This window comes from Hippopotamus amphibius, chromosome 16 (genome assembly GCF_030028045.1).
Source record: "Hippopotamus amphibius kiboko isolate mHipAmp2 chromosome 16, mHipAmp2.hap2, whole genome shotgun sequence".
Lineage (NCBI taxonomy): Eukaryota > Metazoa > Chordata > Mammalia > Artiodactyla > Hippopotamidae > Hippopotamus > Hippopotamus amphibius.
Window position 1 is genome coordinate 63235525 of NC_080201.1, and position 25464 is coordinate 63260988.

The window sequence follows — 25464 nt, forward strand, 5'->3', positions numbered from 1 at the left end:
CGGGAACCTGCATCCTCCCTGAAGCATCTCCAGGGCCTGGGGGACCCCTGTCCAGGGTGAGGACCCCACAGGGATGTGCTGATGGATGGGCTGAGGATGAAGGAGACCCCACGGGGAGGCTCTCAGAGGGAAGGACATGCCTGGGTCACCCTCACCTGGAAGGGGCGTCTCAGGAAGTCACTGGGTTAGCCTGCTGCTCTGTCACGGAAATGAGGGCCAGGCTCCTGGGGAGGGCAGTTCCTCTTCCCATTGGGCTACAGACCTGACAACCCCTTGACAGGAAGGACCAGCCTCTGTGTGGCCACACCCTGTGGGTCTGTCTGTCCTCAGGGCACCGTGGTCTCCTCCACCTGCACGGCCGGGACCACAGGGACCAGACGCCATGACCCCCACCCTCACGGCCCTGCTCTGCCTCGGTGAGATGGAGGAGGGGGAGGGGAAGCCCTGCTCTGGGAGGGACCCTCCCCACAGCCAGGCCTGCTCTGTCAGGAGACCCCAGGGCTCAGGACGCTCACGGGGAGGAGAGGTGCTACTGAGATTCAGGGCAAATCTCTCACAGGGATCTCTCTTCCAGGGCTGAGTGTGGGCCTGAGGACCCAGGTGCAGGCAGGTGAGTCTGTCCCAGGTGTCCCAGCTCCCTCCTCCTCACGGGGACAAGGGGCCACCCCCAGGCCATGGGGATGGGGAGCAGCAGGTCTGGGCTGAAGGAGGGGGAGTCTGGGAGGTTCGGGGCTGAGAGCTGGGCACCTGGGGGTGGGCATGTCTTGTGACCCCACCTCTGATTTCCTTCCAGGGACCCTCCCCAAACCCACCATCTGGGCTGAGCCAGGCTCTGTGATCCCCTGGGGGAGCCCTGTGACCATCTGGTGTCAGGGGACCTGGGGGGCCCAGGAGTTTCGACTTAATAAAGAGGGAATATTGGAGTCCTGGAAGACACAGCCCCTAATGGAGGCCAGGTATAAGGTCAACTTTCCCATCCCACACATGACAGAGCCCTACGCAGGGAGATATCACTGTTCCTATCTCAGCCCCACTGGCCAGTCAGAGCGCAGTGACCCCCTGGAGCTGGTGGTGACAGGTGAGGGGACACTCAGGGGTCCCAGCCTCAGGCTCTGCCCTCAGGAAGGGGGTCTGCGCTCAGGGCTGCGTCCCTCTCACAGCCCAGCCCTGGGGGAGGGGAGGGGGTGTGAGCCCCACTTAACAAGCGGCCTCCGTCTCTCCTAGGAGTTTACAGCAAACCCACCCTCTCAGCACTGCCAAGCCCGGTGGTGACCTCAGGAGGGAACGTGATCCTCCAGTGTGTCTCATGGGAGGGCCTGGACACGTTCATTTTGACTAAGGAAGGAGAACACAAGTCCTCCCGGACCCTGGACGCACAGTGACGCCCCAATGGGCAGACCCAGGCCCTGTTCCCTGTGGGCCCCGTGACCCCCACACACAGGTGGACATTCAGATGCTACGGCTTTAACAGGAACACCCCCCAGGTGTGGTCGGAACCCAGTGACCCCCTGGAGCTCCTGGTCTCAGGTGAGGGGCCCTGACCCTGTCCCTCGGACGCAGTCAGCTCAGGGCTCTGTCTCCTGAGACCTCTGGGCTGGGGTGGGAGTGAGGGGGCTGTGAGGGAGGGTCACCCAGAGAGGAATTACCCCTTAGAGGCCTTCACCCCTACCCACCCCTTCTCCCTCACCTCGGGTCTGGAGGTGACAGGGGGGCAGTGGGAGGGTCCTGGGGAGGCCACGGGGCAGGTGTCGGGGAAGAGTTGAGTGAGGTGGGGACTCCAGGGTCAGCCCCAGCCCCACCCCCTTCCTGTCCTCACTCTCAGGACCCCTGGGGGCCCCAGCCCCCCCCACCCACAGGCCTCAATTCCACAACTGGGGAGTCACAGGGGCTCTTTGCTCAGGGGGAGCACAGGCCACCGCAGGGCAGTTTCATTGTCTCTTGGGGGATCTAATGCCCTCAGATCCTTAAAGACAGTCTGGTAGTCGAGGAGAGATGTGTGGGGACCTCAGGGCTGTAGGCGCTCTGAGGCTGGTGGATGAACGGTGGGGGTCATGGAGAGGGAGGTGGTTTCCAGACTGGGGGAGGGGCCGCGGCCTCAGGTGTGGTGACGCAGACCCTGATCCTCACCCCTCCCCCTCCCCCATGTCCTGATACCCAGGGAGCTCCTCCCCCACCACAGAGTCAGGCCGGCAGAGGGGAGAGTAAGTCTGGGTGGGGAGGCAGTGGTGGGCCCATGGGGGGCAGTGCTCAGTGACCTCAGTGACCCTCTGGAGCTCCTGGTCTCAGGTGAGGGGCCCCGGATCCTGTCTTTCTGACGCAGTCAGCTCAGGGCTCTGTCCTCAACAAAGTCTTGGACGTCATGAATGAGGGGACACAGAGGGGGGTTCCACAGAGGAGGAGCCATCCCATGAGAGGGTGGAAAGCTGGGGGACTGCCCACCCTGAGCCCCATCTCTGAAGTGTCCGCAGAGATAAAGCGTGGAGAGGGTGGCGTGAGACGTGGGTGAACCAGGTAGGAACGTGGTTGGACTGAGCTTAGAAGACAGAGCCCCCCGCCCACGTCTCCATCTCAGAATGTGACGCCTGGGGGTCCCAGCCCCCTGGACACTCTCCTATAGAGAGAAGCATCGCCACTCTGCACGGCCCTCCTGTGCTCACCTGGAGGCCTCCGTGCTGCTCCGGGCACACCTGAGACTAAGGGGTATCGGGCAGGGCTCCCGGAGTCACTCAGGGGATGAGTGCACAGCACACCTGTGTGCATCCCTGTCTGCTCTGCACCTGTGTGCACAGCCTCTGCTATTCCTCTCTCTTAGAACTTTTCACCTCTGCTTGCTTATATAAATAAATTCACAAATTTTTGTTAAAAGACAGAAGGATGATGACGGGGCCTCTCTCCTCTGTCTGGACAACTCTGTTCTCTCTCAAATGCATCAAGCGGTCAAATATTTGCTCCCCCTTCTCCTCTGCGCCCTGTTCACATCCCACAGACCTGACCTCATTGCTTATCAGAGAACAGACTGAAACTGGTTTGGGAAACTGCCTCTTCATCACCTGTACCAAATGTATTCATTTCCTCTGTCTGCTCTGAGGATTTATATACACACACATATATATGTATGTATATATATACATACACACACATATGTCAAAGACATGGGTCTATATGTGAATACTTGTACATAGACATGTAGACAGGTAACTCTACTATCTCGTGGATATAGGGGTACTAATATATTTACATATTATATAATATATAATGTAATATATGTAATATATTATACTTAAAATGTATATAAATTTATATCCATATAAATATTTAAACATATATCTTCTTTTCATGAATATTAAGTTTAGTCCTCTCCATAGACATTGTCAAATATTTGTCCATACTTCCATATTTTTCATCTTGTACGTAGTCCAGTTTATTACTGGTCTCCCATACGTTTCACACTCCCAAGAAAACAGAAATATGGTTTTTATTACCTGTTGACATTACGTCGCTTTGGGAAAACACATGTCTGCATCAGTGTGTGTATCTCACTCTAAATATATCAGACTGTGTGGAGAATAATTTAGTAGAAGAGGAAGTGGAGGAAATCCTCCAGGAGGCCAGAGGGAGCCTGGCACGCTCCAGGGGGGGATCAGTAAGGACCCGTGCAAACCCTGTAACATGAGAAGTGGGGGCATGGAGGACACGGAGCCCCGGAGAAGGGCTGTGTCCCCCCAACGCCTCACTCACACCCTCACTGTGTGACTCTCAGGAGCAGCTGACACCACCCGCCCATCACAAAACACGTCACATCCCACGAGCGGTGAGTAGGAGAAATGCTCAGATATGGGGCTGGGCTCTGAGGGTCACAGCCTGTCAAGGGGAGGCGGGTGCCCTGGGGGGACGTCCAGGATTCTGGGGTGATTCAGATCTGTCTGACCTCTGTGATCCCTTTGTGCACAATTTCTGGCCTCACCGCCCCCAGACCACACGGTGGAGAACCTCGTCCGGATGGGCGTGGCTGCCGCGATCCTGCTGGGCCTCGGGATTCTGCTCTTTCAGGCTCGACACGGCCATGGAGGAACCCCAGGTGCAGCCAGGAGCTGAGCACACGAGGGAGCCGCGCACCGTCCAGAGTGGTGCAGCCTTGGCCATGACCTCCTGGGCCCAGGAGCTTCTGGAAGGGTGTCTCAGCGTGTGTTGTGTGAACTGTCTGCCGAGACCACGGAGGGAGAGACAGGGTGTGGGTGCAGGCGCAGGTCTGGGAGTCCCTGGGGAGGGCTCTGCCTCTAGGAACCGTGGGGCTTTCCCTCCCCACCATGGAGGCCTCTCCCTGACGGCCCCGTCTGCTCTCAGCCCTGTGACACGAGGCACATCCCACATGGCGGGTCTCTGTCCTCACCTTACACACCTTCATGCTCTGGTCCACTCTCATGTAAGACATTTTGCTTTATTTTAATTTCCACATTCACTTCTGTGTGCTATTCACCTCCATCTGTTCTGTGTGCTATTCACCTCCATCTGTTCCCAACTGTTCCCTCAGAATATGGTTTAAGTAACTGAATGAATTGCAAAAGTGGGGTCTAGTTTGGAACAGATAAATCTAAAACTCTTCCCTAAAATCCTCTGGACCCCTCAAGCCCTTCTCTTCTTATCACATGACACCTGGTATAGCTTCTCCAGGTGTCATCAATGTGAATGAACACCCTGGTGTTTGAAGTGACAGCCAGGTGCTGTTATATTAAATGGGCTTTAAGAATATATCATTTTTTAGAAGTCCAGATATGTGGCAGTTGTCTCTTTCTTTAGTGTAAATACTCTTTTCGTGGCCAACCTCAAGGCGGCTGTGTGAATGCACTGCAGGCCGAGTGCGAGGTAATGAGGAGAACTGTCTCCCAAAGAAGTGAGTCTGGTCCAGCTGGGGCACCCCTCACTGATGACCTCTATGTGCACAGATGTGTCCTTTTAATTAAAGGCGAGAGGGTGGAGAAAAGGCAACCTTCCTACTTTGTTGATAGAAATGGAAATTGGTGCAGCCTCTATGGAAAACTGTTTGGAGGTTCCTTAAAAAGCTAAAAACAGAGTTACCATACAATCCAGCAATCCCACTACTGGTCATATATCTGGAGAAAACTCTAATTTGAAAAGATACATGCACCCCAATGTTCACAGCAGCACTATTCACAACAGTCAAGACATGGAAGCAAAACAATGTCTATGGACAGATGAATGGATAAAGAAGATGTGGGACATATATACAATGGAATATCACTCAGCCATTAAAGAAGGAAATAACGCCATTTGCTGCAACACGGATGGACCTACAGACTGTCACACTAAGTGAAGTAAGTCAGACAAATACCATACGATATCACTTACATGTGGACCCTAAAATATGATACAAATGAACTTATTTCCAAAACATAAACATACTCACAGACATAGAAAGCAAAATTATTTTTCCCAAAGGAAAAGGGGGAGGAGGGATAAATTAAGAGTTTGGGATTAGCAGATACAAATCCCCGTATATAAACTTGATAAAGAACAAGGACCTACTGTATAGCACAGGGAACAATATTCAGTATCTTGTAATAACATAATGGAAAAGAATTTTAAAAATCTCTCTCTATATTTATATGTATAACATATATATATATATGACTGAATCACTTTCCTTTACACCAGAAACTAACACGACATTGTAAATCACTATACTTCAATAAAAAGATCATATTGTCTCTTGAACTTCCATTTAACTGCTGAGAAATACATCATCCAAAGTTCTGCTATTAAAGCTTCCAGTGGGAGTTTAGCACTTTGTCTGACTAGTGAATATCACCAACGTGATGCCTCCAAGAAAATTCAAAATCCTCACGTCAGAATCCAGAGGTCAGGACAGCTCACCTTGTTTAGGAAAGATATACTAGCCAACCTGGTCCAGCCTTGACCAGAAATGTGCATGTGTGACTAGAGGGTCTTCCTGAAGTTCATGGATGACCACCATCTCTCCATGCTACCTCTCATCTGTGTAGAAGTCCTGAGAGGCTGAGGGTGATTTCAGCACCGTGTCATGGACAGCTCCACCTCCCAGCCTACCCCCCACCCTCTGCCATCTGGTGGGTTCCCAGATATGTATTTTATGCAGTGGTCCTTGAATTTATACAAGATGAAATATATAAATAGGAATTTATAGTTCACATATTTTATGTGGAATATTTTATGGGTATATATCTTAAATTGCTTACATGCAGCACAACTGCATTTTAAGCATAAGTAGACCTTTTATCCTCTATTGGAGTTATGGGCACCGAGAAAACATTCCACAGGAGGAAACTAGATCTCATTTGAAAAGGGTAATAGGTCCTTAATTCATCTGAGGTCCCAGTATGGAGACTCTTGGAAGTAGAGAAATGATCAAGCTGAAGACAAGATGAAGACAGATTAATCCTGTCAGTGCGTTGAGATTTCCCCCTGTGCTCAATTATTTTCATCACAAAAAAAGATGCACGTGGGACTTCCCTGGTGGCACAGTGGTTGGGAATCCTCCTGCCAATGTAGGGGACATGGGTTCGAGCCCTGGTCTGGGAAGATCCCACACGCCACAGAGCAACTTAGCCTGTGCGCCACAATTACTGAGCTTGAGCTCTAGAGCCCACACACCACAACTGCTGAACCCACACGCCACAATTACTGAAGCCCATGTGCCTAGAGCTTGTGCTCTGCAACAAGAGAAGCCACTGCACTGAGAAGTCTGCACACCACAACAAAAAGTAGCCCCCACTCGCCACAACTAGAGAAAGCCCACACGCAGCAAAAAAACTCAATGCAGCCAAAAAACAAAACAAAACAAAGCAAAACAAAAAAATGTATGAATGTCTTGGGCTGATTCTTTGCTGGATTTTCCCAAACACACCAAGAGGATGGGTCATAGCCTGAAGAGGTGAAATAGCCCTATGTCAAAATCACTGTTTAAGGAAGGATGTAAAACTCTACTGAAAGGTTGGAGTATCTGGGTGGATGACCCTGAGAAACATACATGCTCAAATAATCCTGAACTTTCCAGGACAAAAGAGTCCACCACCCAACTCCTACTCTGTGGAATAAAGCATCTTCTTAGGGATACTTTCAAAACCATCACCTAGGATGAAGCATCACATGATTACACTTTACATATTGACAGCTGATTCTAAAATTTATATGGAAAAGCAAAAGGAGTAGAAGAACCAAAACAATTCTGAAGGAAAACATAGTGCGAGGGCTCACAGGATTCAGTTTCAAATCTTACTGTAAAGCTATAAAGTAATAAAGGGCATTAGCTAAAAGACAGACACATAGATTGATGGGATAAAGAGTCAAAAAATACACCCACACAAATAAAATCAGCTGGTTTTTGACAATGGTGCTGAGACAAAGCACAGGAGGAAGGAGACTCTTTCCATCAAATGTTGCTGGAAAAACTGGAGAGCCCGCTGTGGTTGTTTGGGCGCGTTCATCTTCACAAGAGGTGGCTAAGCAGTTACCCAGAGTGGCCTCACCATTTTCACTCCCATCACCATTTCACTAGCATCTGACGGTCCTTGTAGGTCCACATCCCTGTCAACCCTCCTCTCGGTGTTTCCTGCTTTTTACCTTAGCCACTCTGTCTGTATTGGTACCACATGTGATTTAATGTACATTTTCCTGATGAATTATGATGCTAACCCCTTTTGGAAAGATTCCTGTAATTTGGATGCTAATTTTCGTCAGTTGCTTGTTAATTTCTTTATATATATATGTGTATATATATATATATATATATATATACACTATTTTCTACTGTAGGCTGTTGTCTTACAGATTTGTAGCTACTTCTTCAATGCTCTGAATAGCAGCAGTCCATGTCTCATTCAGGCACTGCAAATGTCTTCTCCCATCGTGTCCAATTGTGTGGTTTACTTTCCTCTCTTTTCCTGGTGTCTATGAAGGACAGAGATATTAAATTTAGTGTATTTCAATGTATCAAATTTTCCTCTAGGTTTCATGCTTTGGTGCCCATTTAAATAATAGAACTCTGCCTTCCAGAAGCTGGAATGATCATTTCCATCTTTTTTTTTTTTTTTTTGCAAAAAAGAGTAGAAGTTTTATTTTACAACTTTTTTCTTAATTAATTTATGTGTTTATTGGCTGCATTGGGTCTTTCTTTTTTTAAGCTCTTTATTGGAATATAATTGCTTTACACTGTTGTGCCCATTTTTGCTGTACAACAAAGTGAATCGGCTGTATTTATACATATATCCCCATGTCCCCTCCCTCCCTCCCTATCCTGGCCCTCTAACTCACCACCCATCATCAAGTTTATCTCCCTATGTTATGCAGCAGCTTCCCACTAGCTACCTATTTTACATTTGGTAGTGCATATATGTCAATGCCTCTCTCTCACTTCGTCCCAGCTTCCCCTTTGCCTGCTCCTCCCCATCCCATGTCCTCAAGCCCACTTTCTACATCTGCATCTTTATTCTTGCCCTGTCACTGGGTTCATCAGTACCATTTTTCTAAAATTCCATATATATGAGTTAGCATATGGTATTTGTTTTTCTCTTTCTGGCTTAGTTCACTCTGTATGACAGTCTCTAGTTCTATTCACCTCATTACATAGAGCTCCACTTCATTCCATTTTATGGCTGAGTAATATTCCATTGTATATATATGCCACATCTTCTTTATCCATTCATCTGTTGATGGGCATTTAGGTTGCTTCCACATCCTGGCTATTGTAAATAGTGCTGCAATGAACATTATGGAACATGTTTCTTTTTGGATTATGGTTTTTTCAGGGTATATGCCCAGGAGTGGGTTTGCTGGGTTATATGGAAGTTCTGTTTGTAGTCTTTTAAGGAACCTCCAAACTGTTTTCCATAGTGGCTGTACCAACTTACATTCCCACCAACAGTGCATGAGGGTTCCCTTTTCTCCACACCCACTCCAACATTTATTGTTCCTAGATTTTTTGATGAAGGCCATTCCTACCAGCAGGAGGTGATACCTCATTGTGGCTTTGACTTGCATTTCTCCAATGATTAGTGGTGTTGAGCATCTTTTCATGTGTTTGTTAGCCATCTCTCTTTTTTCCTGGTGTCTATGAAAGACAGAGATATTCAATTTAGTATACTTCAATGTACCAAATTTTCCTCTAGGTTTCATGCTTTGGTGTCCATTTAAATAACAGAAATTTGCCTTCCAGAAGCTGGGATGGTCATTTCCAATTTTTTTTTTTTTTTTTTTTGCAAAACAGCAGAAGTTTCATTTTACAACTTTTTTTTATTAATTAATTTATTGGCTGTGTTGGGTCTTCATTGCTGCACACTGGCTTTCTCTGGTTGTGGTGAGCAGGGGCTATTCTTCGTTGTGGTGTGTGGGCTTCTCATTGCTGTGGCTTCTCTTGTTGTGGAGCACAGGCTCTAGGTGCACGGGCTTCAGTAGTTGCAGCTCACATGCTCTACAGCGCAGGCTCAGTAGTTGTGGCACACGGGCTAAGTTGCTCCGTGGCATGTGGGATCTTCCCCACCCAGGGATCAAACCCATGTCCCCTGCAATGGCAGGTGGATTCTCAACCACTGCACCACCAGGGAAGCTCTACAACTTTTTAAAAATTTATTTTTAGTGAGGTAACATAGGTTGGTAACATTTTGTACATACAATATTATATTTCTACTTGTGTATATGCTACAGAGTGCTCACCACCAAAAATTAAGCTTCTGTCCATTAACATACAGTTGACCCTCTTTAATATTTCACCCTACTCCCTTGCCCATTCCCCTCTGGTAACCACTACTCTGTTCTCTGTATCTACGTGTTTTGGTTTTGTGTGTTTCATTTGTTTAAGTTTTTTAAGTTTTAAAATATTGCACACATGAGTGTAATCGTATGGTATTTGCCTTTCTCTACCTGATTTATTTCACTTAGTAGAATAGCTTCAAGGTCTATCTATGTTGTCAGAAATGGCAAAATTTCATCATTTTATGGCTGAGTTGTATTCTATCTTATGTATGTGTATACCACAACTTCTTTATCCATTCATCCATTGAGGGGCACTGGATTGTTTCCATATCTTGGTTATTGTAAATAATGCTGCAGTGACCACAGGGGTACATAAATCTTTTCAAATGAGTGTTTTTGTATTTTGTGAGGAACCTCCACACTGTGGTCCATAGTGGCTGCACCAATTTCTATTCCCACCAACAGTATATGAGGATTTCCCTTTCTCCACATCCCACCAACACATTATTTCTTCTTTTTGGTAATATCCATTGAACAAGTGTGAGGTGATACCTTGTTGTGGTTTGTCATTAAATTTCCCTAATAATTAGTGATGTTGAGCATCTTTTCATGTGCCTGTTGGCCATCTGTATGTCTTTTTTTGGAAAAATGTCTTCAGTTCCTCTGCTCATTTTTAATTGGGTAGTTTTTGTTGTTGTTGTTGTTGAGTTGTATGAGCTCTTTATATATTTTGGATATTAACCTCTTACCAGATATATCATTTGCAAATATCTTCTCCCAAAGGGTAGGTTGTCTTTTAGTTTTGTTGATGGTTTCCTTTACTGTGTGGGAAGATATTCTGCTAATTCCATGATGTTTTTATTATTATAGCTTTTGTAATATTGTGTGAAATCAGAGTGTGTGATACTTCCAGCTTTGTTCTATTTTCTGAGGATTGCTTTAGGTATTCAGAGTCTTTTGCGGTTCAATATCCATTTTAAAATTTTCCTTCTATATCTGTGAAAAATGTTTTGGGATTTTGATAGGGATTGCAGTGAATCTGTAGATTGTTTTAGGTAATATGGGCAATTCAATGCTGTTCATTCTTCCAATTCATAAGCATGGAATTATTTTCCATTTCTTTGTGTCTTCTTCCACTTCTTTCAACAATGTCTTATAGTTTTCAGTGTGCAGGTCATTTGCCTCCTTGGTTAAATTATTTTTAGGTATTTTATTCTTTTTTGCAACACAATGGGATTGTTTTGAAAGTTCTCTTTCTGCTAACTTGTTAGCATATAAGATACAATATATTTTTCTAGGTTGATTTGTATCCTGCAATTTAATACATTTGCTTTATATTTCAAATTATAATTTGATAATGTCATCTGAAAACAGTGAGAGTTTTACTCCTTCCTTTCCAATTTGGATGCCTTTATTTCTTTTTCTTGCCTAACTGCTCTGGCTAGCACTTCCAATGCTATGTTGCAGGAGAATGGGGAGAGTGGGCATCCATGTCTGGTTCCTGATTTTTAGAGGGAGAGTTTTCCGTTTCTCACCATGAACGATGATGGTAGCTGTGGGTTTGTCATATATGGCCTCAACAAATTGAGGTACATTTCTTCTAGACTCATTTTTATTGAGAGTTTCTTTAAAAATCATAAATTGTTGTGGAATTGTGTCAAATACTTTTTCTGCATCTATTGAAATGACCCTATGGATTTTATCCTTCATTCTGTTAATGTGGTATATAATGCTGTTTGATTTATTGATGTGAAACCATCCTTGCATTCCTGAAATAAATCTCTCTTGATCAAGGTATATCATCCTTTTAACATACCGCTGTATTCAGTTTGCAAATATTTTGATGAGGATTTTTGCATCGATGTTCATCAAAGATATTGTCCTGTAATATTTTTTTGTGTGTTGTCTCTGACTTAGGAACAAAGGTAATATTGACCTTGTAAAATGAATTAGGAAGCATTCTCTCCTAATTATTTGGAGGAGTTTGAGAAGGATAGGTATTAAATCTTCTATGATTGGTAAACTTTCCGTGTGAAGTCATCTGGCCCTGGATTTTTGGCAGGGGATGGAGGGGAAGCGATTTTTAAATTAGTGTTTCAAAATCTGTTGTCTTCATCAGTCCATTCAGATTTTCTATTTCCTCATGATTCAGTCTTGGAAGGTTGTATAATTCTAAGAATTTGTCCATTTCTCTTAGGTTTTTCAACTTGGCATATAGCTGTTTATTATATTCTTTTATACTACTTTCTATTTCTGTGGTGTCTGTTGTCATTTCTCCTCTTTGTTTTCTGATTCTATTTACTAGAGCCTTCTCTCTTTTTTTCCCTCACTCTAGCTAGTTTGTCATTTTTCTTTATCTTTTAAAAGAATCAGCTCATAATTTCATTGAGCTTCTCCATTGTCTTTTTAGTCTCTATTTCATTTATTTTTGCTCTGATCTTTAATATTTCCTTCCTTCTACTGACTTTGGGCTTTGTTTGTTCTTTTTCTAGATCCTTTAAGTGTAATGTTTGATTGTTTGAGATTTTTCTTGTTTTGTGAAGTAGGACCTTTTTGCATAAACTTCCTCTTCTTTTTTTTAAATAATGTATTTTTTATGTATTTATTGGCATATAATTGCTTTACAATGCTGTGTTCGTTTCTGCTGTACAATAAAGTGAATCAGCTATATGTATATCTATATCCCCAATCCCCTCCCTCTTGAGCCTCCCTCCCACCCTCCCTACCCCACCCCTCTAGGTCATCACAAAGCACTGAGTTGATCTCCTTGTGTTATGCAACAGCTTCCCACTAGCTAACCATTTTACATTTGGTAGTGTGTATATGTCAATGCTACTCTCTCACTTCGTCTCAGCCTCCCCTTCCCCCACAACCCCCATGTCCTCAAGCCCATTCTTTTTCTCTGCATAGGTTGGAATCATGGGAAACTCTGTGGCTGGAAGGACAGGGGAACAAGGCCGCCTGCCACTACTGCCCACTAACTTATGGTCACAGGAGTTGCTGCAGACAGGAGGCCAGCGTTGTGTGCACCAACTCCCCTGATGCTACCTGGTCCTTTGTGGCTGAAGGCTCAGCTGGCACAGCCAGATAACTGGGATTGCAATCTCCATTTCAGCTGGACTCTTGGTTCTGCCTCCTCTATGTGTTCCACCCACCCATCTTTGAATGTTCAGATATGTGGAATCCTCCAGCATCCTGGTGTGTTGAAGAGAAGAACCTTAGTTGAGCTGTGGGTGTTTTACTGGTCATAAATTGAAGGGGAGAGACAAAGGGAACATATCAATCCACCATGGCGCTAACCTCACTCAACTTTACACCTTTTGATTTATACTCCATTTGGCATTGGTTGCTGCATGCGCTGTAAAGCAGGTTTCAAAGTTTATATTTTTCCACAGTTCCCCAATTGGTGTTCAAAAGACCATAATCTCTCTATGTCACTATAAGAATCTTTGGTCATGATTCAGGTAATTCTACACATTGTTTCTTGATTCTTCCATCTGCTCCACTGGAAAACGTAACCCTCATTTCAATTTTTCAAGTCTCCCAATGTCTCATCCTGGCTCTGTGATGACTGGTTTTGTTCCTCCATATCTCAGTCAAGGTGAATTCGTATGATGTTTGTGGGGGTGGGGGTTATAATTTCAATGCTGCAAGTGAGGAAAGGGAGTCCAGAGAGCAAGTAGATTTAACCATTCAGAAAGTTAATAGCACCACAATTTATATTGAACGAGTGTGTGTTTGTGTGCACGCGCGTGCACAGGCCCCCACACAGGTATCTTTTACAGGAGCTTTCATGAGGACCAGTCTTGTCTGAATCCTGTAGTATTTCCACAGTTTGAACTGAAGAGCTATGCTCAGCACTGAAAGGTGCTCAGAAGAGGCAGAAATACCTCAAATAATTTCCCCCAAGAAGATGCAGAGAGGAATTCAGCTGTGCACAGAGAGTGGCAAGAAAGGCACTCTCTGTATGAGAGATAAACGCTGCCCTCCAGGGCCAGGAAGAAGAGCTGTGCTTTCCTGTGTGAGCAGAAGAGTATTGCACAACCCCACTGCCTGCAGGCCTGCTCCCTCTCCAACCCCTTGGTTCACAGTATCTCTGAGGGCACAGCTGGTGTCTCTACCCAACCAAGGCAGGGAGTGAACCTTACCCTCCACACCCACCACGGCGGCAGGCATGTCACCATGCTCCTCAGTTCTGAACTCCAGACCCACACTCCCATCCGCAGTTCACCCTCCATGTTCCGTCTCTCTAACTTCCATTTCAGAATCTGTCTGCTTCCTGCCCGCAGTCCTTCCATGGTCCACACTGTCTTCAGGGTAAACTCCAAACTCTTCCATCTGAACTGAAGGCTGTTCGTGACCCTGCAGATGCGACCCTCCAACCTCAGCTCTCACTTCTGCTTACTTCCAAACCAGGCTGCTGCAGTTACACCACACACACACACACACACACACTCTCTCTCTCTCTCACACTCATTAACATTCACATAATGAGCCAATTAACATACGTGTGCTTTCCCATATCTGCTTTTTTTAAGAACTATTTACACCTAACAAATTCCTCCCAAAGCCCCCAACCAAATACCAGGACAAGAAGTAAAACTGAGATTACATCTTTTTATTTCTCTTTTCTAAATGTTTTTGTGGATGCCAGGACCACATGATAAATGCACACAACCACTTATCTAAAATTGTTTGACAGACAGTATTGGAGTTCAATTTACTGTTGACAGCTTATTTTTATTTGTAAATATTGCACTTCTCAGGCCATCTGTAATCTCGTGGCATATATGATATTCATGAGTCAATCTGACTATTACAGTTTATTCCTTCTACATTCCTTCTGTACTACAGACATAACCCAACACCCTCTCACAGTGGACAGCACTGCATGGTCAGCAACCACCTTCCCCTCTCTGCTTTCTTCCAGGCAGTCCCTGTCTCTAGAGTTCCCTAGAATGTCATTTCTTCTCTAGAATGATCCCTCTCCCCACCAGGGGTCTCTCTGGTTCTCGTGCCTTAGGTCTCTACCTCCTCAAACAGCCATACCCGCAATTAAAGTCAATTCATGGTCCACAGTTGTTCTCATATTTTATCTTAGTTGGCCTCCCCTAGCACCTCAGCTGGCAGCCCCAGGCCAAGCTCCTTCAGGCCAACATTGCCCCGGGCCATGTGAGCAGCTCCCATGGAAGGTGGTACAGACACCATGGTGGACACAACCTCTCTTCCGAGTGGTCAACTCCAAGAGACCCCCTGGACATCCTGGTGTCAGATGAGGAGCCAGAAGCTTTCGTCAGAGGCCCAGACTCTACACAGGACTTGTCAAGGGAGCCCCAGGTGGTGATGCTGGGACCAGGGGTGAGGGGTCCCAAGTAAGTGACACAGACAGAAAGATGGGGATGGGCAGGGAGAAGGAGAGGCTCAGAGAAAACATGGAGAGACAGAGATGAGGGTCCTCAGAGCAAGACCAGGGTGACTCTCACTTCAGAACTATTTGGGGGGCAGCCCCTCAACCCCTTCCTCTCTCTAGGATGGCTCCCTTCCACACCCTCCCTCCTGGTGCAGCTGGGCCCTGAGGTGGCCTCAGGAGAGGACATGACCCTGATGTGTCAGTCAGGGAGCAGGAGGGACACTTTCCTTCTGTCCAGCCCTAACCCTTGTCCATCTTGATCAGAAGTGTTGATATCAGCAGTATCAGGCTGCATTCTCCTTGAGTCCTATGACCTGAGCACACAGGGGGGCTTACAAGTGCTACAGCTCACACAGTAGTGTCACACCCTGTGATCCCCAGAGGTCATAGTCTCAGGTGAGGGACCCCTGACTCTGTCCCTTCTGACTCAGTCGGCTCAGGGCTCTGTCCCCTGAGAGCTCTGGACTGGAATGGGATTGAGAGGGGCTGTGAGGGAGGGTTACCCAGAGGGCACCTGCCTTTCAGAGGCCCTCCCACACCTGCCTACATTCCCACCTCACCTGTGATCCAGAAGGTGACAGGTGGGCAGCGAGAGGGTCTCGGGGAGGCCAAAGGGCAGAGGTAGGAGAAGAGCTTAGAGAGGTGGACACTCCACGGTCACCCCCAGGCCCCCCAACTCCCAGGGCCAAGTCCATGACTGGGGATTCACGTGGCTTCTTTGCTCAGAGGGAGCACAGGCCACCCCGTGCACTTTGAGAGTCTCTCAGAGGACCTAATGCCCCCTACTCCCAGATACTGAAGGACAGGCTTGTGTCCCAGGGTGCTAGGAGTTAGGCAGAGATGTTGGGGGACCACAGGGCTCCAGAGGCTCTGATGCTGGAGGGATGATGGGTTGGGGGTGGTCATGGCAGAGGGAGAGGTTGGGCACAGCCTGGGGAAGAAACATCCCCTGCCCCTCACCTCCCTTCACTGGTTTAAAATGCAGGGGGTGGGATCCATTGAGGGGTGGGTGTACTGAAAAAAAAATTGCCAGCCAAGAAGACTATCCAGCAAAGTTATCCTTTAGATATGAAGGAGAAATAAAAACTTACCCAGACAAGCAAAAGCTAAGGAGTTTATCACCACTAGACCTGTCTTGCAAGAAATGATAAAAGGAGTTCTTCAAGCTGAAGTAATAAAGATGTTAATCAGTGACATAAAAACCTATAAAGTATACAACACATGGGTAAAAGTGAAAAATATATAGCCAGACTTAGAAAACCCTAATTCTATAAGAGGTGTGTAATCCACCTATGCCTAATATAAAGGATAAAGGAAAAGGTTATTAAAATAACTATACTATAATTTGTTAACAAATAAATAACATAAAAAGAAATCAACTGTAACATCAAAAAATAAAAGAGGGTAGTAAAAAGGCGAAGCCTTTTTAGGCAAATGTAGATAAGTTGTTATCAATTTAAAATGGACTTTTTCATCTATGAGATGTTTTTTGTAAGCCTCTTGGTAATGACAAGCAAAAATCTACAGTAAATTTACAAAATATTTTTCAAAGGGGCAACAGAGAATATCACCATGCAAAATCACCAATTAAAAAAATGCAGGCAGAAAGAAAAGGAAAAAGAACAAGTGCAAACACAAAACAACCAAGAAGTAATTAAGAAGAAGTAAGATGTCATCAGTAAGTTCTTACCTAGCAATAACAACTCTAAATGGATTTAATTCAATAATCAAAAGTCACAGAGTGGCCGAATGGATTAAAAAACAGACCCAACTATATGCTGCTGACAAAGAGATTCACCACATAGGCTCAAAGTGAAGGGATGAAAAAAGATATTTCATGCAAGTGGAAACCAAAAGAAATCAGGTTTAGCTATACTTATAACAGATAAAATAGCCAAAAACAATAACAAGAGACAAAGAATGTCATTATATGATGCTACAGTGGTCAATATATCAAGAAGATATAACATTCATAACTATGTATACACCCAACTTACAAAATATAGTAAGTAACTATGAACACAACTGCAGGGAGACATAACCAATACAATATCAGGGGACTTCAATACCCCACTCTCAGCAATGGATAGATCATCCAGACATAAAATCAGTGAGGAAATGATGGATTTGGATAACACATTAGTCCAAATGGACCTTACAGACATTTTCAGAACAATCCATCCAACAGCAGCAGAATTAACATTCTTCTCATGTGCACATGGAACATCCTCCAGGATAGATCATATGATAGGACACAAAGGAGTCTTAGCAAATTTAAGAATACTGAAATCATACTATGTATCTTTTCTGACCACAATACTGTGAAACTACAGTAGAAATCAACAAAAGAGTAAAGCTTGAAAATTTATAAGCATGAGGAACTCAACAAACTCACAACCAATGAATGGGTCAAAGAAGAAATCATGACAGAAATTAAAAAATATATCTTGAAACAAATAAAAATGGAAACACAACATACCAAAACCTATGGGATGCTACAAAGCAATTCTGAGAGAGAAGTTTATAGTGATAAATACATAGATTAAGAAATTAGAAGGATATCCAATACACAACCTAACTTTACACCTCGAGGAATGAGAAAAATAAGAACAAAGCAGTCCCAAAGTTAGCACAAGGAAGGAACTAGAGATCAGAGTGGTAATAAATGAAATACAGACCAGAATAGAAAATATCAACAAAACTAAGAGTTGGTTACTCAAAAAGATAAATAAAATTGACAGACCTTTAGCTAAAGTAAGAAAAAAAAGACAGAAGACTCAAATTCAGAAATAAAAGAGGCAACATTACAATTAAGACAACAGAATTACGAGTACACAGGATCAGAAGAGATTACTATGAACAATTAAATGCCAACCAATTAGATAACTGAGAAGGAATGGATAAATTCATAGAAACATGCAACATACTAAGACTGAATCAGGAAGCAATAGAAAACCCAAAGAAAGCAGTAACAAGCAAAGAGATTGAATCAGTAATCAAAAATTTCCCCACACAGAATTGCCTAAGATTAGATGGCTTCCCTCGTAAATTCTACTAAACATTTAGAGAAAAATTAATGCCAATCCTTCTCAGAATCTTCCCAAATGTTGACAAGGAAGGAATACTTCCAAACTCATTCTATGAGGCCAGCATCATTGTGACACAAAAACTAGATAACGATATCATACACACACACGAAGACAGGAAAAGAAATCACAGAGTATTTATTTCTCCTTCGTATCTTAAGGATCACTTGCTGGATACACCATTCTTGCTAGAAAAGAATTTTTTAACTTCAACACCTTGACTATGGCTTTCCACACTCTCCTGGCCTGTAGCATTTCTCCTGAGAAATCTGCTGATGATCTAATGGAGGTTCCTTCGTAGGTCACCATCTTTCTCTTGTTGCCTTTAGGATTCTCTATTTGTCCTTTTTTTTTCTTTGTTTTTGTTTTTAAGAATCACTTGATTTTTAATATAGATAAAAGTTGCATTAATTTTTAAATTTATTTATTGGCCGCATTGGATCTTCATTGTTGTGTGCGGGCTTTCTCTAGCTGCAGTGAGTGGGGGTGACTCTTTGTTGTCGTGCACAGGCTTCTCATTGCAGTGGCTTCTCTTGTTGTGGAGCATGGGCTCTAGGTGCATGGGCTTCAGTAGCTGTGGCACATGGGCTCAGTAGTTGTGGCTCACAGGCTCTAGAGCTCAGCCTCAGTAGTTGTGGCACACAGGCTTAGTTGCTCCACGGCAAATGGGTTCTTCCCGGACCAGGGATAGAACCCATGCCCCCTGCATTGGCAGGCAGATTCTTAACACTACACCACCAGGGAAGTCCCTGTCTTTCATTTTTGACAGTTTTACTATAATATGTCTTGGAAAGTCATTGTATTGATATATTAAGATAATGGATGATTTATTATGGTGAAAGTGGATGTCCAAGTCTCTGCCCAGGTTTGGGAAGTTTTCAGTTATCATTCCTTTATATAAGCCTTCTGCCCCCCTCCTACTCTTTTCCTTCTGGAATTTCAATTATTCTAATATTTGTACATTAGATGGTTCCCCATAGATCATGAAGGTTGTCTTCGCTCTTTTTCATTCTTTTTCCTTCGGTCTTCTCTGACTGTATTATCTCAAGTTCCTATCCTGCAGCTCCAATTCCATCTTCTGTTTGGTCTATTCTGTAGTCACTCTCTAGGTCTTTGTTGTTGTTGTTGTTTATTTATTTATTTCTCATTAATTAAACACTTCAAGTCCAGAATTTTTGGTTGATTCTTCCTCAGGCTTTTTCTTGTTTTGTGAATTTCTCCTTTTGTTCATGTATTGTTTTTCTTATTTATTTGAATTGTCTTTCTGTGTTTTCTTGTAGCTCACCAAGTTTCCTCAAAACAGCTATTCTGAAATCTTTACCAGCTACATTGCAAAATTTCGCGTCTTTGAGTTCAGTTACCAGAGGATTATTGTTATATTCTGGTGATGACATGTTTCCTTAATTCTACATGTTCCTTCGGTTTCGCATAGCTGCTCTTGTACTTGAAGCAGCTGTCACCTACACAAATCTTTAGGTGTTGACTTCATGTGGGAGACATTTTTCACTGGTCCTTCTTATATCTGATATTTTCTCCAACTTGTATGGACACACCAGCCCACACTTCTTGATCCTTCTTGTTGCAAAATTTGTAAGCTTGTATTTCTCTTCTGTTTCTTGCAACACCCCAGGTTGGCTTCTGGAAACCTCTCTTTCATTTCACAGAAGGTGGTGTTACACCACAACTTTGTGGTTTCTCCCTTGCCCACAGACCCTGGCCTGTTTTCTGAGCATGCACAAAGAGCTGGCCACAGTCTGTGGTGAGGTGTGGCTTTCATAGCTGGGGAGTTGGGGGCATCCTCTAGGGATGTTCTCCCAGAGCCTCATCAATAGGCTCCTGGCTTCCTTTCGGAGTCCTGAACTTAGCAACAAGAACTTCACCCCTCTAATGCCCTTTGAGATTCTTATCTGCCTCTTTCCCAATCTCTTCCCTCTTCCCAGTCATGGGGGTCCTGCTTCAATATGCTGGGTGCTGCTGGAGGGTCATGGGTTTCTCCAGAAGAGTCTCACAAAGCTTGGAAGCTAGGCACTCACTTAACAGTCTCCCTTTCGATGTTGACTAGTTCTGTGCCATCCAGGGGAGGGGTGGCATTGGCAAGGTCCCTCTTACACTCTCAAATGCATCTGCCTTTTCTTAATTTACCATGAAGGGTCAAGATACAGATGTCCTTTTTAAATACATGCATCTTAGCTGTTGGTCTTTTGCCATTTCATTTCCTCCCTGTGGGAGGCTCTGAGAAGGAAGGATGTACACTGGTCACCCTCACCTGGAAGGGGCATCTCAGGAAGGCACTGGATCTGTCATGGGAATGAAAGCAAAGTTCTCAAGAAGATGTAGTTCCCCTTTGTGGGGCTGCTGACGTGACAACCCCATGACAGGAAGGACCAGCCTCTGAGTGGATAGAGCCTGTGGATCTCTATCCTGAGGGCACCGTGGTCTCCTCCATCTGCACAGCCGGGACCACAGGGACCAGACGCCATGACCCCCACCCTCACGGCCCTGCTCTGCCTCAGTGAGATGGAGGAGGGGGAGGGGAAGCCCTAGTCTGGGAGGAACCCCTCCCCTCAGCCAGGCCTGCTCTGTCAGGAGACCCCAGGGCTCAGGAGGCTCACGGGGAGGAGAGGTGCTGCTCAGATTCAGGGCAACTCTCTCACAGGGATCTCTCTTCCAGGGCTGAGCATGGGCCTGAGGACCCAGGTGCAGGCAGGTGAGTGTGTCCCAGGTGTCTCAGCTCGCTCCTCCTCATGGGGACAAGAGGCCACCTCCAGGCCATGGGGATGGGGAAGAGCAGTTCTGGGCTGAAGCAGGGGGAGTCTGGGAAGTTTGGGGCTGAGAGCTGGGGACCTGGAGGTGGGGAGAAGAGTGTGAGCCCTATTTAACAAGCTGCCTCCTTCTCTCCTAGGAGTTTATAGCACACCCACCCTCGCAGCCCTGCCGAGCCCTGTGGTGACTTCAGGAGGGAACGTGACCCTCCAGTGTGGCTCACGGGAGGGACTAGACAGGTTCATTCTGACTAAGGAAGGAGAACACAAGTCCTCCTGGACCCTGGATGCAGAGCAACGCCCCAATGGGCAGACCCAGGCCCTGTTTCCTGTGGGCCCTGTCACCCACACACACAGGTGGACATTCAGATGCTATGGTTTTAACAGGAACACCTCCCAAGTGTGGTCGGAACCCAGTGACCCCCTGGAGCTCCTAGTCTCAGGTGAGGAAGTCCCATCCTGGCCACACAATTTTTGAGGCATAAGACTGGTTATTAAATGCTTTTCTCACCCCTACGATTGTCCCAGTTGAGAGGGAGGAGTGAGGGGAGCATAGGGCTCACACAACAGAGACACAGAGTGTGTGAGACAGTGAGACCTGGGGTCCAGGACGGGAGAAGGGGGTTCATGGGAGGAACCAGCCCCTACAACCCAGGGCTGGTCTCTCCCCAGGTGTGTCTGGGAAGCCCTCCCTTCTGACTCTGGGGGGCCCTGTATTGGCCTATGGGCAGAACCTGACCCTCCAGTGTCGCTCTGACATCGGGTATGACAGATTTGCTCTGTCCAAGGAGGGGGGACAGGACCTCCCCCAGCGCCCTGTCCGGCAGCCCCAGGCTGGGCTCTCTCAGGCTGACTTCCCCCTAGGCCAGGTGAGTGGCCTCCATGGGGGCCGGTACAGATGCTATGGTGGACACAACCTCTCCTCCGAGTGGTCGGCCCCCAGTGACCCCCTGGACATCCTGGTGGCAGGTGAGGAGCCAGCAGGTCCTTCAGGGACTCAGACTCTGCACAGGCTCTGTGGGGGAGCCTCAGGGGGTGATGCTGGGACCAGGGGGAGGGGTTTCCAGGGAGGAGGAGAGACAGAGAAAGACAGGGGTGGGTGGGGAGAGGGAGAGACTCAGAGAAAACAGAAACAGACAGAGCTGAGGGTCCTCAGGGAGGCCCTGCTGAGTCTCAGTGCAGAACCAGGTGGGCAGCAGCCCCTCAACCCCTTCCTCTCTCTAGGACGGCTCCCTGCACCATTCCTCTCAGTGCAGCCGGGCCCCACGGTGGCCTCAGGAGAGAAGGTGGCCCTCCTGTGTCAGACATGGATCTGGAGGGACAGTTTCCTTCTGTCTAAGGAGGGGTCAACCCATCCACCCCTGCGTCTTATATCAAGGCAACGAGATGGTCAGTCGCAGGCCAAATTCTTCATGAGTCCTGCGACCTCAGCCCACGCGGGGACCTACAAGTGCTACAGTTCACACAGCAGTGACCCCTACCTGTTGTCACAGCCCAGTGCCCCCCTGGAGCTCGTGGTCTCAGGTGAGGGGACCTGATTGTTTCCTTTCTGACTCAGCTCAGGGCTCTGTCCTCTGAGAGCTCTGGGCTGGGGTAAGAGTGAGAGGGCTGTGAGGGAGGGTCACCCGGGGGGGGTTGTCTCTCAGAGGCCCTCCCACCCACCCCTTCTCCTTCACCCGGGATCCTGGAGATGACAAGTGGGCAGTGGGAGGGTCTTGGGGAGGCCACATGGGAGGCATCGGGGAAGAGTTTAGTGAGGCGGGGACTCCAGGGTCAGCCCCAGCCCCTTCCTGTGCTGATTTGCAGGACCCTCTGGGGACCCCAGCCCCCCACCCACAGGCCCTAAATCAACGACTGGTGAGTCACAGGGGCTCTTTACTCAGAGGGAGCACAGGTCTCCACAGGGCAGTTTCACAGTGTCTGGGAGGATCTAATGTCCTCAGATTCTTAAGGACAGACTCATGTCCCAGGTGGCTGGGGGTCAGGCAGAGATGTGGGGGGACCACAGGGCTTTGGTGGCTCTGAAGCTGTTATATGAAGGGAGGGGTTCATGGAGATGGAGGTGTTGGCATCCACCCAGGGGGAGGAGCAGCGGGCTGATATGGGGAGAGCAGCACCTACTCCTTACTCCTCCTCCCCATCCTGATACCCAGGGGGCTCCTACCCACCACTGAGTCAGGCTGGCAGAGGGGTGAGTAAGAGTTTGGGTGGGGAGGCAGTGGTGGGCCCATGGGAGGCAGTGCTCAGTCACCTCAGTGACCCTCTGGAGCTCCTGGTCTCAGGTGAGGGGCCCCAGATCCTGTCGTTTCTGACTCAGCCAGCTCAGGGCTCTGTCTTCAACAAAGTCTGGGATGTAATAAATGAGGGGACACAGAAGGGGGTTCCACAGAGGGGAGTCCATCCCAGGAGAGGATGGAAAGCTGGGGGACTGACTATCCTCAGCCCCATCTCTAAACTGTCAGCAGAGATAAAGTGTGGAGAGGATGGGGTGAGACGTGGGTGAACCAGGTAGGAATGTGATTAGACTCAGCTTAGAAGACAGAGCCCCCCAGCCCAAGTCTCCATCTCAGAATGTGACGCCTGGGGGTCCCAGCCCCCTGGACACTCTCTTATAGAGTGAAGCATCGCCGCTCTGCACGGCCCTCCTGTGCTCACCCGGAGGCCTCCGTGCTGCTCCTGGCACACCTGAGACTAAGGGGTACTGGGCAGGGCTCCCGGAGTCACTCAGGGGATGAGTGAACAGCACACCTGTGTGCATCCCTGTCTCCTCTCCACCTGTGCGCACAATCTCTGTTATTTCTCTCTCTGCTTGAGAGCTTTTCAGCTCTGCTTGCTTATATAAATTTACAAATTTGTGCAAAAAGATACAGAAAGATGATGATTGGGCCTCTCTCCTCTTTCCAGCCAAAGCTCTTCTTTCCCAAAGGCGCTCAGTACCTGAATATCTGCTGCCCCTTCTCCTCTGCCCCCTCGCCAGATCCCACAGACTGGACCTGATTCCTTATTGAAAAACAGATGGAGACCGTTCTGCCTCCTTATCACCAATTTATTTGAAGTAATTGACCCAACCTGAACCAAATGCATTAATTTCCTCTCACTCTGCTCTGAGTGGTTATATCTAGAAAATGACATGCAACTTTAGTAGTTCATGGATATAGGTGTACTAATATATTTTATATATAATATGTAATATATGTAATACATTATGACTAAAATGTATATAAATGTAAATCTATATATAGTTAAACATATATCTGTTTTTACTTAAATACTAAACTTATTCCCCTACACAGACATTTACCAATATTTGTCCATAATTCCACATTTTTCATCTTGTACATGGTCCAGTTTTTTACTGCTCTCCCATATATTTCACAATCCAAGAAAACAGAAATATGGTTTTTATTACCTGTTGACATTACGTCGCTTTGGGAAAACACATGTCTGCATCAGTGTGTGTATCTCACTCTAAATATATCAGACTGTGTGGAGAATAATTTAGTAGAAGAGGAAATGGAGGAAATCCTCCAGGAGGCCAGAGGGAGCCTGGCACGCTCCAGGGGGGGATCAGTAAGGACCCGTGCAAACCCTGTAACATGAGAAGTGGGGGCACGGAGGACACGGAGCCCCAGAGAAGGGCTGTGTCCCCCCAACGCCTCACTCACACCCTCACTGTGTGACTCTCAGGAGCAGCTGACACCACCCGCCCATCACAAAACACGTCACATCCCATGAGCGGTGAGTAGAAGAAATGCTCAGATATGGGGCTGGGCTCTGAGGGTCACAGCCTGTCAAAGGGTGGCGGGTGCCCTGGGGAGACATCCTGGATTCTGGGGTGATTCAGATCTGCCTGACCTCTGTGACCCCTCTATGCACAATTCCTAGCCTCACCCCCCGCAGACCACACGGTGGAGAACCTCATCCGGATAGGCATGGCTGCCACGATCCTGCTGGGCCTCGGGATTCTGCTCTTTCAGGCTCGACACGGCCATGGAGGAACCCAAGGTGCAGCCAGGAGCTGAGCACACGAGGGAGCCACGCACCGTCCAGAGTGGTCGAGCCTTGGCCGTGACCTCCTGGGCCCAGGAGCTTCTGGAAGGGCGTCTGCAGCGTGTGTTGTGTGAACTGTCTGCCAAGACCATGGAGGGAGAGACAGGGTGTGGGTGCAGGAGCAGGTCTGGGAGTCCCTGGGGAGGGCTCTGCCTCTAGGAACCGTGGGGCTTTCCCTCCCCACCATGGAGGCCTCTCCCTGATGGCCCCGTCTGCTCTCAGCCCTGTGACACGAGGCACATCCCACATGGCGGGTCTGTGTCCACACCTTACACACCTTCATGCTCTGGTCCACTCTCATGTAATACATTTTGCTTTATTTTTAATTTCCACATTCGCTTCTGTCCACTCAGAAACAAAATGTTGTTCAAGTAACTAAATAAATAGGTGAAATTGGAGCCAAATTTGGAAC

At 46.8% G+C, this 25464-nt stretch overlaps 1 pseudogene; it reads left to right on the forward strand.

Moving 5' to 3' along the window:
* Positions 1-337: 337 nt before the first annotated feature.
* Positions 338-25024, forward strand: LOC130838578 (leukocyte immunoglobulin-like receptor subfamily A member 6; annotated as a pseudogene).
* Positions 25025-25464: the final 440 nt, after the last annotated feature.